The sequence below is a fragment of the Triturus cristatus genome, chromosome 6 (assembly GCF_964204655.1).
Source record: "Triturus cristatus chromosome 6, aTriCri1.1, whole genome shotgun sequence".
NCBI classification, from domain to species: domain Eukaryota; kingdom Metazoa; phylum Chordata; class Amphibia; order Caudata; family Salamandridae; genus Triturus; species Triturus cristatus.
Genome location: NC_140589.1, coordinates 148,542,810 through 148,558,316, shown reverse-complemented (window position 1 = coordinate 148,558,316; position 15,507 = coordinate 148,542,810). Strand labels below are relative to the sequence as shown.

Below are 15,507 nucleotides of genomic sequence, written 5' to 3'. Positions count from 1 at the left end.
CTATAGATCGGCAGGGCGTCGACAGGAACAGGATACGGAGCGGTTTCTGGAGGCTGCTCAACTACCCACAGTACCAGATGAGCACCAGGAGTCACTGGAATGCCCCCTTACAGTAGAGGAGATAGGAGATGCAGTGGCCTCTCTGGCTTCTGGAAAGGCGCCGGGTCCGGATGGACTCCCGGCGGAGTACTATAAGGCTTACTGGGAGTCCCTAGTGCCCAAGCTACATGCTCTCTATCTTGCGGCCCTGGAGGAGTCCACTTTGCCCGCCTCCATGCGGGTGGCCTATTTGGTCTCTCTGCCCAAGCCTGGGCGTGACCCCACCAGCCTGGGGTCATACCGCCCCCTCGCCCTTCTTAACGCGGACTACAAAATTCTGGCCAAGGTCTTAGCGGAGCGGCTAGCCCCAACTGTATCGGCGTTGGTGCACAGGGACCAAAACGGTTTTGTGCCAAAGCGTAACACCTCTCTTAATTTACGGCGGATCTTCCGGGTGGCTACCGATGGGGTGCAACACTGGCCTCGGGCAGGCTGCTTGGTTTTAGATCTTGAAAAGGTCTTCGACTGTCTTGAGTGGGGGTATCTAGTGGCGACACTGTCACATTATGGGCTGGGCCTTGGGTTCCTCCAGATGGCGGCACTCCTCTATAAGAATCCCGTGGTGAGGGTGAGAACCAGTCCATACATTTCTGACGTCATTCCGATCGGCCGCGGCACCAGACAGGGGTGTCCTCTCTCGCCCCTCCTCTTCGCGCTCGCGATAGAGCCTCTGGCCGCTACGCTACGTAGAGTACTGACGGATGGCATCCCTCTGGGCGACGCGACTCACCAGGTATCATTATATGCGGATGACCTCCTGGTCTTTATCAAAGATGTGACGTGCATCCCGGGGGGACTGGAGCGCGCCCTGTCTGACTTCGCCGCGCTTTCCGGTCTCCGGGTGAATGCCACTAAGTCGTGTCTCTATGCGTTTCGAGCGGAGACTCGGGACCCTCAATACCATCTTGCGGGCATGCCGGTGAAGTGGCAGCCGGATACCTTTCGTTATCTGGGTGTTCAAATATACCGGCAACCGGCGGACCTGGTGGAGGGCAACCTGGGCAAAGCGGTAACAGCGATCAGGGCTCAGATGCGGTTCTGGGGTGTCCTCCCCCTCTTGGTTACGGGGCGCATCGCCTTAGTCAAAATGGTGATTTTGCCCAGGCTTCTATACTACTTCGCTAATTTGCCCATTTACATACCGGCCTCCTTCTTTGCAACCCTAGAGCGATCGCTCCGGGACTTTGTATGGGGTAATGCACGTCACAGAGTCGCGTTACCCAAACTATGCCTCCCCTCTGGCCAGGGAGGACTTGCGATGCCGTGCTTTGCGCATTATTATCTGGCGGCACAGCTACAGTGGGTGGCTAGGTGGCTGGCGGACAGCGAATGAGACGACACGGCGACCGCAGCGGCGCCCCCCATCTCTTTGGCTGATATCACCGAGTTGTTCCATCCGGCCGCAAAGGTGTCAAAACCGGTGCCCCTCCTCGTCAGGGTGGCATACCAATGTTATCGCTGTGTTCTCTATCCAACTCGGAACCGTCCCCCATATGCCCCAGCCATACCAATAGAGGCTTCTCCTGGTGGAGGGAGGGTGCTGCGTTCTGCTGAGCTCGCAGACTGCCATGCGGCGGACATCCACACATTGGGGGACGGTGCTCTCCTTTCATTCGCCTCGTTGGCGGAGGAGACGGGGTTGCCCCCTGGCCACTTCCTTCATCATCGCTCACTGATAGCGGCGCTGACGAATCGGTGGGGTGATCTCAGGGAGGAGCCAGAACACCACCTCACGATGTAATACCTCCATGTCATGGGGCGCGGGAGGCACATGATTCGGTGGTTTGCAGCCTCTCTGCACGCACATACGGCGATTAGTCTAGCTCCGCTGCGCCGTAAATGGGAGACGGACCTCGCCCGGCCCATGGCCGACAAGGAGTGGGATAGGGCGCTGCAGAGCCCGACGAAGATCCCCAGAAACATGCGATTTCGCCAAATACAATATTTTATTCTACATAGGGCGTATCTCATACCGGACTCCATCAATCGGTATTTCCATCGCGCAGACGCGGGCTGTTCTCGCTGCGGGGAACTGGACGCAGGGCTGGTCCACATGTTGTGGAGTTGTCCCGAGCTGGAGTTGTACTGGCGGACGGTTCATGGAGCGCTTGGTGCGTGTACGGGCCGTCAACTCCCGTTTGAATGGTCGGTCTACTTGTTGCACCTTTTTCACAGGACTCCCCCCACGAAGGTCACATCTAGGTTTCTCGATCTGGGTCTGGTGGTGGCGAAGCGCTTGATCACAAGGCGCTGGAAGGCTGCGGAACCCCCCCGTGCGCGAGCATGGTGGGGTTCGCTGCTGGTGTGGGCAAGGGCGGAGGGCACGGCCCTCTTGCGGGAGGAAACACTACTCCTCAGGCGGACACCAATAGCGAGCCAATGGGAGGCGCCACTGCATTCCATGACGCGACTAGACAGGGACGCTGTGGGGCCCTGCGGGGAACGGGATGGGGGCGACCTTAGTGGGGGACGGGGCGACAGTCAACCTGGGGGTGAGGCGTGATGTGTTGTATTAAAAGTCTGGTAGCCTAGATGGGGCGCAAGGGAATGGAGATGTTAGCGGTCAAACAGCCTGTACAGGAGGCGGGGGGGCGGTGGGGACGGTGGGGGGGTTGGAGCAAGGGACAGAATAGGGGGATGCTGAAGCAAAGGCCGGAATCTGCTGCTGTTGTTTTAACTGGGCATTTGTTGTTCTGCCCTATTTCCTTATGGTTAATCAACTGTTTATGGGAGCATGGAGGGGGTGAGCGGGCGAAATACTAGAGGCTTGCCCTGGGGACGTCACTCAAGGATACAATAATGAGGGGGATGCTGTGTTAATGGTTTAAGTTGAGAGGCCCGAGATACTCCTCCTTTTTAGAGATCAGGTGTAGAACCCGCTCCCTCTAATTAATGTACACGTGACCAGAGATGTATCATTGGGTTTATATCGAATGTTAGCCAGACGGATTTTAAAGTGTACACTGTGTGTGTTTTTAAACTAAGAAATGCCAATAAACAGATTTCATAATATTAGGGAGAGCAAGTGAAGTGGGAAGTTGTGAGGCCATCTGGTAACCATGCTTAGCGATGGCCGACCAGGAGGAACGGTGGACGCGCTCGGATGGACAACCCAAAGCAAACAATGACTGACCGTGAATCAATCACCCACAGGTGGTAGAATCAGAACAAATGCACAAATAAAAACCCCGCATTTCTAAATGGCACAATAATGAACGAAAGGCAATTCATGGGCACGCCAAAAGCCCACAGAGGCGAAAACAACAGGTCTTGCAGGCAGCGCATGCACGCTGCCTAGGCTCGGCCTACTAAAGGAAAGAAGGTTTGTTTTCCTAGGGGAAATAGCCAAGATTGGGTATAGGAAATTTCCAATAATAACTAGCTAGTGTACCAGGTAAGAATGGCACCTCACTACCACCTCCTCAGAACATATCTGGACCTGGAAGAACACCCAAAGAAAAAGGAAGATTCTGCCTGACTGCTGTGAAAAGAAGACTGATTGATTTCTAATTTCCATTTCCACCCAGGGACTGGAACTGCTGACCAACAGCCATAAGGCTGTCTTCTTATTCACTGCTACAAAGACACAAAAAGTAGACGGGCACTGCCCCGTAAGAAAATCCAGCTGGCCATTTGGGAGTGAATTGCAGTGAGCTTTGAAGGAGCACTGGCTGAAGGGAGACCTGTTGCCTAGAATCCTACCCTGAGGACATGGGGGCTGTAGGCGAGACAAGGAGTAAACTTCCCATCATTAAGAAACCTTTGGAACTTGATAATTTTCAGCCTAAAAAAGAATGGTACGAGGTCCAAAGTTATCCCAGAAAGGATAAGACCTTGGTGGGCAAAAGTCTTCAGTTATACCTTGCGGTTTCATGTCTTGTGGAGCCTGTCCACCTAAAGCATTCAGCCTGACCCCAATGAAGAACCAAGAAAGTGGTTACAAATAAATGCAAAACCTTGGGGCTGGGTCGAGCATCCTGCCTTGCCGCACACAATTATTTTAAAAACGAGAAAAGTAAGAAAGTCCAAAGTAAAACCTTTGACTTGTGTGACCCGCTGGACGTACCTGACCCTGCTCTATTGTGTTAAGCCTAAAACAATCTACCATAAACATTGACTCTGATTGGTGCTTTGAGTTTTCTTGGTGCCTTTTGCCTTAAACCATAAAAAAAACATTCTGGTTCCCCTTATCTGATTTTAATCATTTTTATATCTGCTTGTTCATTAAATGTATCTGACTTCTCAGATTGGTTTAGCCATTTTATTATGTAGTGTTTTAACTTTAATGTTGTTTGGTACTACGTGAAGTTAGCACATGTTTCTCTGTGGAATTCTTTGCTGCTTGTCCTATAGCAACCAAGGCTAAGGTAGAGATTCACATTGAACTGTCCCAAATTAATAACTCAATTTCTGGCATTGTTGTTTAGTGGTGGTAAAGAGCTTTGTCCTGCCTTTACCATTCAGTTTTAACAGCTGGGAATAAAAAAAAATCCCCTTTCAGAGTTCAAGGCAAAATTATTTTAGGTTTTTAACTGGCAAAAGTATTTGCATTTATTTCAAATATTTCATTTTTTAATAACATGTTTTAAATGAATTGTTTTATTATTTTCAGTGTATCAACAACAACAAATGAACTGCTACATGTCTGCACCTCATGCCCCACGAATTTCGATATTTGCATTGGCACATGTACATTTGATCACGCTTAAAACTATAATATCTTCAGCTGTACAGTTTGAAAGTTGCAGTACCAAAGTCCCCATATCTTTTGGTGTTTCTTCTCACATCCTCTTGTCTAGTGCACATTTTCTCCAGCTGCAGTACTGTACTCCATACCTCTTACATCATGGCAATAGGGTGGTCCTTCTTAACTATAGATGTAGGCACTTTAACCGTCCAAAGTATAAATGATATTCAAAACACATTTCTTGATTCAATATTTGGGAACCGCAAACATAAGTGTCAATTAAATCTCTATTGCATATTCCTTTATAATACATTCATTAAATTATTGTAAATACACGTTTACAAATGCATTAAACAATTGGGACATGATAGACATAAAAACATTAACAACTTAACCAAGTAGACCCAACATTCATCCTTATGGATTCCTAGTTTATGTGTACCTAGACGTTGGGAGGTTATGAGAAGACTCTGCAGAAATATTACTTTTATGTGTTTGGCATAAGTTTGAAAAGATGCACCGACACACTATAGATGACTCGCTCTTCCAAATTTGTATTAATGAAGGATGAATGCTGGTTCTGCTTAGTTAGGTTATCAATGTTATTTATGTGTATGATGTATCAGTTTATTAATAAACTTGCAAATGTGTATTTACGATTAATTTAATTAGTCCATACTCTTAACCCCTGTCCCAAAGGATCTGTATCATTCCAGTGTTGTGCAGTGTCCCGCATCACCACCATCAGTCCTATTGCTAATACACAGCGGGCCCCAGGGTGCCTATTCCATTCCCATCTTACATCGAGGATCGACTGTGTGGGCTCCAGTATCATTTATTGACCATGTACCTCCACATATGTTTTATGTATCAGGTGCCAGTAATGGCTCACAGCTGGACAATCACATATCAGCTGAAAATAGTGTTCTCTTCCAGGGGATAGTTATAAATAGTCATAAGCACTGAATAAGACTGTCCACGTGCAGGAACCCTGGAGCACATATCAAATACAATATATATGTATGTTTAAACCTTAAAAATGTATGTAGTACCCTAAAACATATATATATATATATATATATATATATATATGTATATCTACTGGCGGTCGCCAGTAGATAGTTATAGTTAGGACCTAGCTTCCATAGGAAAAGCGTTTATTCTTTTGCCAATATCTTTGGCGCCGGGTGACAAATCTTCGCGGATTTTCAAAACTAATGGGGCGCTCCGGTCAGCTCCTGTCTTGAAAGTTTCAGAGTGATTCGTCGAGCGGGGGCTGAGAAAAAAGGGGGGTTGCAAAACGCGTTTTCTCCATGTTAATTTCCATAGGAAACTTTTGTTGCGACTACAGCCCGAACTGCTGAACAGAATTACACCAAATTTGGCAGAGAGGTTGTCCAGAGTGCCTTCTTTGCTTTAAATGGTGTAAATCCATTCAGTAGTTCCAGAGAAATTAAAAAATAAAACAAATTATATATCTGGTGACTGCGGTGGATCCACGAACCCTCCCGATCACGAGCTTGTCTCTGACTGGCTGCCAACACTTCAAACCAAGAAGTTTTGGCAGCCATCTTGTGACTCGGTAAATCCGGTCACAAGCAAAAAGGGATGAAAATGATTTTTTTAAAAAGAAAAGAGGGCAGGGTAGAAACACCCTGACCCCCTAGGCCTGGTCAAGGGGCCCTACAGGGACCCCCAGGGCCAAAAAAAGCCTTTTGAAAAATATTTTCGGAGCACAGCTCCCGCCCTGTCATAGCAAACACTGCTTTGCTTCGTGGAAGCAAGAGCAGGAAACCTGCTCTCGCTTCCACGAAGCAAAGCAGAATTGCTTTTGGGCAAAGGGAGCTGCATGTTTGCAGCTCCCTTTGCCCAAAAGCAATGCCGGCTCCTGCAGGAGGCGGCAGGGACCGCGGGGGCATTGGGCCTCCCTTCGCAGTCCCCAATGTTGAGGCCGGGCCCCCCTCCTTTAAAATGATTTTATATTTTAAAAAATAAAAATATGTGGCCATGCCCCGGGGGATAGGGTCCTCGGGGCAGAAATCGGCCTTGGGAGGAGGGCCACGCAGCCCCTTTCCCGTTTTTTTAAATTAAAGAAATAAAATGCCGCAGGCCCTGGGGGATGGGGTCCCCAGGGCCCACAAAATATTGAGAGAAGGGGGGCCACACAGCCCCCCTTCTAACAAAAAAAAAGCAGGCATATCGCCAGAGTCCCGTCCCCCTCCCTGCACCACTATGCAAAAGCGACCTCCTGGCGCGTTCCGGGTTGGGGGGTTAAGTCCCCTAGAACCTTAAGGGGTCCTTAGGGGCCAACTAGCCCACCAGGTACATCCAGTAAGCCCCACACAGTCGGATTGTTGAGAGGTGGCCCGAGCCACGCCCCTTTTTACACCACTCTGCAAACGCGCCTCTTGGCGCACAGCTGGTGGGGCGATGAGGTCCTCTTGTGTCCTGAGGACCTCAGGACTAAAGTGGACTTCATTCCCCTAGAGATAATAGGAGGGCTAGTTGGCCCCCAGGGACCCTCAAGAGGCAAGGGGGCTTCATCCCCCAACCAAGGGCACACCAGGAGGCACGTTTGCAGAGTGGTGCAGAAAGGGGGCTTGGCCTGTGTCCACCTCTCAGAAATCCCACTACCTGGGGCTTCTGAAGGTGTCGGGTAGGCTTGTTGGCCCCAAAGGACCCCCAACATCGAAGGGGACTTTAATCCCCATCCAAGAGTGCGCCAGCGAGCACGTTTGCAGAATGGTGGGCAAAGAGGGCGTGGCCTGCTATGAGAACTTACCAAGGCTGCTGTATGGGACTTACTGGAGGTAATAGGAAGGGTATGTGGCCCCCAAGGACGTCCTTTGGGCCCAACTACCCCTCCTGTTACTTCCAGTAAGTCCCACACAGTGGTATTGCTAAGGTCTTCGGAGGCCAGGCCAACCCCTTTCTCCACCACTCTGCAAACGCGCCTTCTGGCACACTACGGGTTGAGGGATGAAGTCCACTTTACTCCTGAGGGTCTTTGGGGGCCAAAAAACCCTCCTGAGACCTTCTGTAAGTCCTACGAAGCGGAATTCCTGAGCGCTGGTCAGAGGCCCAGCCTCCTTTCTGCACCACTTTGCATACCTGGCTACAAAGTTATAGTTATAAATTAGCATTTAAAAAACCTTAGAAATGTATTGAAAAAAACATAGGTTTCAGGGACGTTATAGTTAGTAATTAGCATTTAAAAAACCTTTGAAAATCACTGAAAAAACCATAGGTTTCAGGGATGTTATAGTTAGTCTGATATTTCACTCGTTCAGCCGTTATAGTTAGCTAAGCTAACTAAAAACTAACGCCCCCCGCAATGCACTGCTGATGACATCACATATTACATTACTCATGACATGGTCAGTGACATCACTGATGACATCTCAAATGACATCACTGATGACAACACTGATGACATCATCCACTTAATATCTGATGCACCTCTTCACACCCTAATATAACCTTTGATACACCCACTCTAAAATACAGACTACCATTCTCGAAACCATAGACCCACCTATAACAGTTAGTACATACCCGCTCATTGATTCATAGGTGTACACACATCCTCTCACTCACCCATACAGTCACTCATTCCCGCAGTCACTCATCTATACAGCCACTGATATATGGAATCATATACCCATACAGACACTCACACACCGCCACTCACCCATAGAGTTACTCACACAAAGAATCAATCACATTGTCATTTACTCACCTATACATTTATACACACACACCACTTCACTTATTCATACAGATACTAACACATACTTACTCTGTTATACAATCACTGACACAAGCACACACTCATCCATACATTCACTTTCACAATCCTCACTCTCACATATAGCCACTTATATACTCCAACACTTACATATACTACCTTTCACATATGTAGTTACTCACACATATACCACTGAGATATCCACTCACTCACAAACACAACCATACGCACACTCACTCACCCATACAGCCCCCTGCAGATGCACTCACTAACCCATACACCTATTGAATCACCCACTCACACATCCATGCAGGGAGTCACACACACCCCCACAGACAGTCGGGCACCTATACAGGTACTCATGCAATCAATCATTAACCCATATAGACACTCATATAGCTACTCACCAACTCATACAGCCACTTACACACCAACTGACAGACTGATACAAACATTCACAGATTAGTCACTCACCCATGCATTCACCCAGACACGTATAATCACTCACTTACACAGTCAGTCACACACTGACTGAATCATCATATATATATCACATTCTTAAACTTTTTAGTGTGATGTCATTTGAAATGTCATCAGTGATGTCACTGACCATGTCTTGAGTTATGTAATATGTGATGTCATCGGCAGTGCATTGTGGGGACGTGAGTTATAGTTAGCTCAGCTAACTATAAGGGCTGAATTTCTCTGGTTTTGAACAAGTGAAATGTCAGACTAACTATAACGTCCCTGAAATCTGTTTTTTTCATTGAATATATACAGTAGGTAGTTATAGTTAGGACCAAGTTTCCATAGTAAGAGCATTTTTTGTTTTGCTTATAACTTTGGCGTCGTTTGATGAATCTTCATGAACATTTCCAAACGAATTCCTTGCTCATATCAGCTCCTATGTTGAAAGTTTGGGGGTGATTCGTCAAGAGGGGGGCCGAGAAAAAAGGGAGGTCCCAAAACGTGTTTTCTCCATGCAATTTCCATAGGAAACTTTAGACAAGGCTACAGGTCGAATGGGTGAACATAATTACCCCAAATATGGCAGGGAGAAGGGTCTTGGTCTAGAAAGCACGCTTTTGTTTATTTGGTGTAAATCCGTTCAGTAGTTTTTGAGAAATATCGAAATTTACAGATGTCGATATTTGGGAATTCTGCCATCTGATTGGCTGAGGCATTACGAGCTTGCTGGTTATTGGCTGTGAGCGGTGCAAGCGGTTGCAACTAGGAAGTGTTGGCAGCCATTTTGTGATTCCGTTGAAGTGATTAAGGGGACAAAAGGGCGAAAAGAGTAGGAAAGAGGAGGGTAGGAGCGTTGTGAGGTCTGTGGGGTGGTTAGGGAGTGCTACACAGGGAGTGTGAAGCGATGTATTCACCCCTACTGGTGTGAAAGTGCTGTTTTGCTCAGAGTGAGATGGTGCTGAGGTGAGGTGCCAGTACACCAGGGATGAGACCGTGAGCTGATTGCTGTAAACTGACGTGCTCTGGGCGCTGTAACATACTGGCCGCTGTAGCATAGCTGTGCAAGTGGTGTTAGTATGGGTTTAGATTATAGCGCTGTGAGCTCTGTGGGGTGGTTAGGGTGTGCTACACAGGGAGTGTGAAGCGAAGTATTCACCCCTAGCGGTGTAAAAGTGCTGTTTTGCCCAGAGTGAGATGGTGCTGCGGCGAGGTACCGGTACACTCTGGGATGAAACCGTGAGCTGATTGCTGTATACTGATGTGCTCTGGGGGCTGTAGCATACTGGCCACTGTAGCATAGCTGTGCAAGTGGTGTTAGTATGGGTTTAGACTATAGTGGGAGTGGGAAGTAAACTACTCACCCCTACCGGTCTGAAGACTCGAATGGAGTGTTTTAGCAAGCAGGAATAAAGAAATAATCGTGAAGAATTTAATGCAGAATGTTGCAATGCCACAGAAGACAAATGGTGAAATCAGGTGTGTTTAAGAAAGTGGCTGTGTGGGATAAAGCGATGGAGTCTGCAAGTTATATAAAAAGTGGCTTTATTTAAGTGCCATAAATGGACCCACTGGTGCAAGAGCTAAGGCATCCAGCTGAGTCAAACTCCAACCGCTTCTGCTGTATTCAAACCTAAGCTCCTGCATCAGTCAATTCCACATTACATGTTACAGTTCCATGTGACATAAACAATACCTATTAGACATGAATGACTGTAAATTGTAGAATGAAAACAAAGGTAGGATACGATTACCACACCGCGCCAACCAGTTCCTAAACAATGCTGTGTTTTTTTATCTTGATCGCCCGCTCGTGAGCAGAGGCTGAGGATGAGCTAATTTGTGTGAAAGGGCTTCATGGATAACAAGCAGGTAGAGAGACGTCTGTACAAAGAATAGACATGGTTTCAAAATGGATGTCGGGTTTAGGCTAATTTAGCAAGTAAATAGCGTATTTGCATAGGCCATACATCATCCATCCCTGGTTAGTCTGGAGACATAAGGGCCAATAATGAAAACAGAATTCAAATGCCTAAGAATACTTAGAAAGTTATTATATGAAAATAGTTCAATTGAAGTGTATTAAAAAATGTTCTAGGAAAAAGTCAAAAAAGTTGGAAAAAATCAATCCAAGAATAAAGTGAATTTCTTACAAGTCTTAGAGATTGCAGTCCGAAAGTTCTTCAGCGGCTTGAGATGTGTAATGTTCCAAGAGGCGATTGTTGCCATCGTGTGAGAAAAGCGAAGCGATCCAATTCATATCTTAGAAGGGACAGTTATGTTCCTCGAATGTTGGAGCGGCAATTTGAATTGGCAGGCAATCTGCGATGTTGCCAAAGGTCGCACGTTGCAGGAGATCTTTTGCGGCTGCGCAGAAATCCCATTCCGCCAGGATACCTTTTTGCGTTGCATCTGCCATTGCTCCACTGCCCGAACAATCAAGTTCATGGTTTTCAAGATACTCCATTACCTGCTGGATATCGGGAGCGTTTGCTGGGATGTTGGCAAGGCATAGATCCATTCGCCAGTCGATTGGGCAAGTTTTGCAATAAAAAGATGGTTGCACGCAGATTGTATATGCGTAAATAAATGTCATGTTGTAGCTGGCTCCGATAATAGACAGAGGCAGGCAGCCGAAAAGTTGTTCCATTTTTTCACGGTATTGATGTAGCTTCGCGTAGAGGCATATTCTGTCGGACATGCTTGTTACCACAGGGAGCGCAGCCATTTTTAACAAGCTAAAATAGTAGTAGGATGGCCGCAAACAGAGCGAGAATTATGGGCACTGTTCCAGGTATTCCAGAGATGGTCGAATGAATGAAGTCTGGTATTAGACTAAAAACAGTTTGAATGCCTGTGACAAGGCCGGAGGAGACAGTGTTAAAAAAGTGTGCCAGACCTTAAATGTCAGATGTGTTGAAAATTGTGTAACAATTCACAAAGTGTAATGGGAGGTTCGTATTTAAAAGGGAGTTTATTTTACTTGAAGTTCGTGCTATCTGCAGTCGATAAATTACTTTTGGAGAAGTGAGGGACACTTCTGTTTGAAACAAAAGCGCTTTCAGTTTGCTCCGTTTAATAAAATCTGTTTTCAAAGTAGGTTTTGAAGGCCAAGTTGAACTTTGGGAGTTACTTTGGGTGGGTGGGTATAGAGATTGCCAGAGGAAGTTATACCGTTTGAAACAGTAAGGACATATAGTATGCCAGCTCACATTGCGTAGCAGTCCATGTTATTAAGAAGCAGACAACTGCCGTTAGCAAGCTGTGTGAATGTTGGTCTGATTGTGGGGAGTTGGCGTGCTTTTAAGAAAGCACGCAAGATTGGGGGCTGTAAGCTTAGAAGCGTCGTGCAGTTGGACATTCTTGCATAGTAATGAATGACTGCCATTGTGGTCCCACTTTTCACCTGTGAGAAAACTTCTGTATCCTCTTTAAGACAGCGATATGTAAATGGGAGAAACCACTGCTCGTAAATAAATGCGCTACCTTATATAATCACATACATGACAAACAACATGTACACCTAGCAGACACAACAAAACTACGTACTGTGGGAACCGTGGCTAGCCATGTACACAAACCAAACATAGCACCTCTGCCAAACAATGCAGAATGCGGGGAGAGATGGGAGCAAAGTATGTGCGAAGGTGGCAAGTGATTCTCGACTATAAAAGTATACAATGCAAAGTGTTGAGGGGATGTGCCGGTTGAGTATGCAGAGCACAGACATGTACATGTCAACATACACTGATGGTTTATTGAGTGAAGTGGACAGTGGACGCAACCATGATAGTACAGTCAGTAGGGAAGACTACGAAAACATAGTGCGTACGTGCCCCCTCCCCCCCCAAATCTTTAGCGCAGTGGGCTGGCTCGGCGTTCGCAAGGCTAGCGTAGGGGTATGAATAAAAGGCACGTTTCTCTGGGTGTGGTTCTCTTCCGGAATGGCGAACATGTCTGTCAGGTCTGCTCAGCTTACACCGCCACGAGGCTGACACCGTGAGCGAAGGTGGCTGCGGAAATAATGCTCTCAGCCTGCTGGTACCCAGAAACCCTCATGGTCGCTGTGACGCACATTTGCCCCACAGTTCACCTTTCGATACCGCCGTATGTGAAAGAGGGCCCACCACGTGCCGGCGGAAGCTTTTGGGCCGAGGTCTCCGAGCTGGGAAGGCTCCTGAGATCAACGCTGGCTACCGCGACATAGGCAGACAGCGCCCAGCCTGAGGCCAAGCACCGTGGAGTGCTCTCAGACCCCCCAGGATATAGCGGCATTGATTCGCAAATTTAGCGGCACAAATATGGAAATTTAGCGGCACAAATATGGAAATTTAGCGGCATTTTTGCGGCACTTTATTTTACTCCTAATCATTAATTTTCAGCCTTAAATCATTGGAAACTCTTTTAGCAGAGTATTCCACTTTGAATAGGGAACCTGGACTATCGAACAGAGGAAGCAGCCCACAGGTGAAGGCTGTTATCCTTTGGAAATGCAATTCTCCATTTGCTTTAGTATAGGTTGGTAGCAGTTATCACACCTTTTGACACATTGCGGGACCGGTGTTTGGCACATCCTTAACCCTTTTCTCGCCTGAAAGTCTGAGGGCGGCTGGACACCGCTTTCGTGGACAAGCCATGGCCCTTTGAGCAGGTCCGAGAAGGTCCACTGTGAGAAAAATAACTGACTTTATTAGTATGCAAACCTTTTGAAATCCTACCACTGCCCATTTATTTTAAAGCTCGAAATGATTCTGGTTTCTTCTTCACACATCCTAAAGCTCACTTCCTGATTTGCAGAAGGGAAGAATATTTGTAAAAAATCCTCTCACGTTTGCCTCAATTTGTAACAAGCTAATATACAGAATTTAGCACACAAGAAAGAAAACCCCTCACTGTTGGCTTCTGTTTGTATTTGTCAAACTCCTCAATGGTAAATTGTGCTGATGCGTTTCGAGACCCGGTTGTAATCCCAAGGCTCTCTTCAGTGCTGTGATTTGGTGTGGTCTACGATAAAAAATAAAAAAAGGGAGATTGTTGCTAATTTCTACCCACAAATGCTTGCCATATTTTTTACATTTCACATTATAGACACTTCCTGTGCTAAACTTTATCGATGCTCAAAGTGAGATTAATGCACGTTTTATCCGTCATGAATGTAGGAATGTAAAAGATCACAGGTTGATTTGTTGAACAATAAGAAATGATATAAAAAAGATGTCTTGAATTTGTGGGGTTACTACTGCATTTGCCTGAGCTATAGAAATTTGAAAATTTCTTACTTTGTTGTGCAGGGCGGTGGGCAATGGAAGCCACTAAGTCATTTTGTCTTGATATCAGACAGTAGTTCATATAATTTGTTTATGCACTCAAGGTAGTGAAGATGCAAGCACCCCCTGGCTTGCTCTGCGAGGGACCGTTTTGCCAGTGAATACCTCCGTATTTCTGTTCTAGTTAAAGAGATGCGGCACATAATTAGGAAAAGCGTTCTTTTTTGTGTTGCAAAATTGTGTCAAAGTACAGCTGCATGTTTAGTTCAGTTTCTGCTTGTTCAAACAATACTACATCGGTCGGACTCAAGCTTGCTTGTGAGCTGGTGGGCTGTCAGACTCCTCAAATGCGCTCAACGGGGGTCAGTTTTAAGAGGGAATACCTCCGTATTTCATTTCTGTTTCAAAACATACGGCACGCAGTTAGAGACGGCTTTCACTTGTTACTGTAACAACACTGCAATAGCCTGTTGATGGAATCCACAATGTGTACTCATATAAAGAGTAGCTTCTCTCCCCACATCCTTTCCTGTGGTGAGGGAAGTGCACAATAAGGACATCTGTACCAAGAAGGGGTAAAAACAATCCTATCATTGAAATATATCCTCATTCACAGAGGGACACATGGTCAGCAGCAGGCCGCATAGGAACAATTCCATTATGCCAATATGGGCCAATGAAAGTGTAAAGCATAATGTGGTCAACTAAAAGCACAATGTGCTTTTGAATGGTCTGTGTGCAAGGTGGGACTGAACCAGTATTTGCATAATGATTATCTACCCTCTTTCCAAATTAATGTTGGTATAGTAGGAGGCTTCGTAACCAGTACAGTGGGCAGTATATTGGATCTGTTACTAATGCATTTTTCAGAAGACGCTTCCTAAGAGCTAAAATTAAAAATAGAAATACTTTTTGCCGATTTCGCAGGCACTTTTGTAAAAATTGCGGCATTTTTACAAAAGTGCCGATTTCGCGGGCACTTTTGTAAAAATCGCGGCATTTTTACAAAAGTGCCGATTTCGCGGCAAGCCGCGAAATCGCAAAATCCTGGAGGGTCTGTCTGTATACTACTAACACAGTAGTCCAACAGGTACCAACAGTGGAACGGTGTCTTGATCCCACAATGGACGATGTTCGAACAGCATCTGAGAGTGCAGATGAAGGTACTCCCTTCGACCAGGTGTAACCAACTCTAGGTCCCAACAGTGGAACGGTGTCTTGATCCCACAATGGACGATGTT

General features: G+C 46.5%; 1 protein-coding gene across 1 annotated transcript in view; it reads left to right on the top strand.

Moving 5' to 3' along the window:
- The window catches only part of PCARE (photoreceptor cilium actin regulator), a 212,211-nt gene that overhangs the window by 155,240 nt on the left and 41,464 nt on the right, over nt 1–15,507 (top strand). The window lies entirely within an intron of this gene.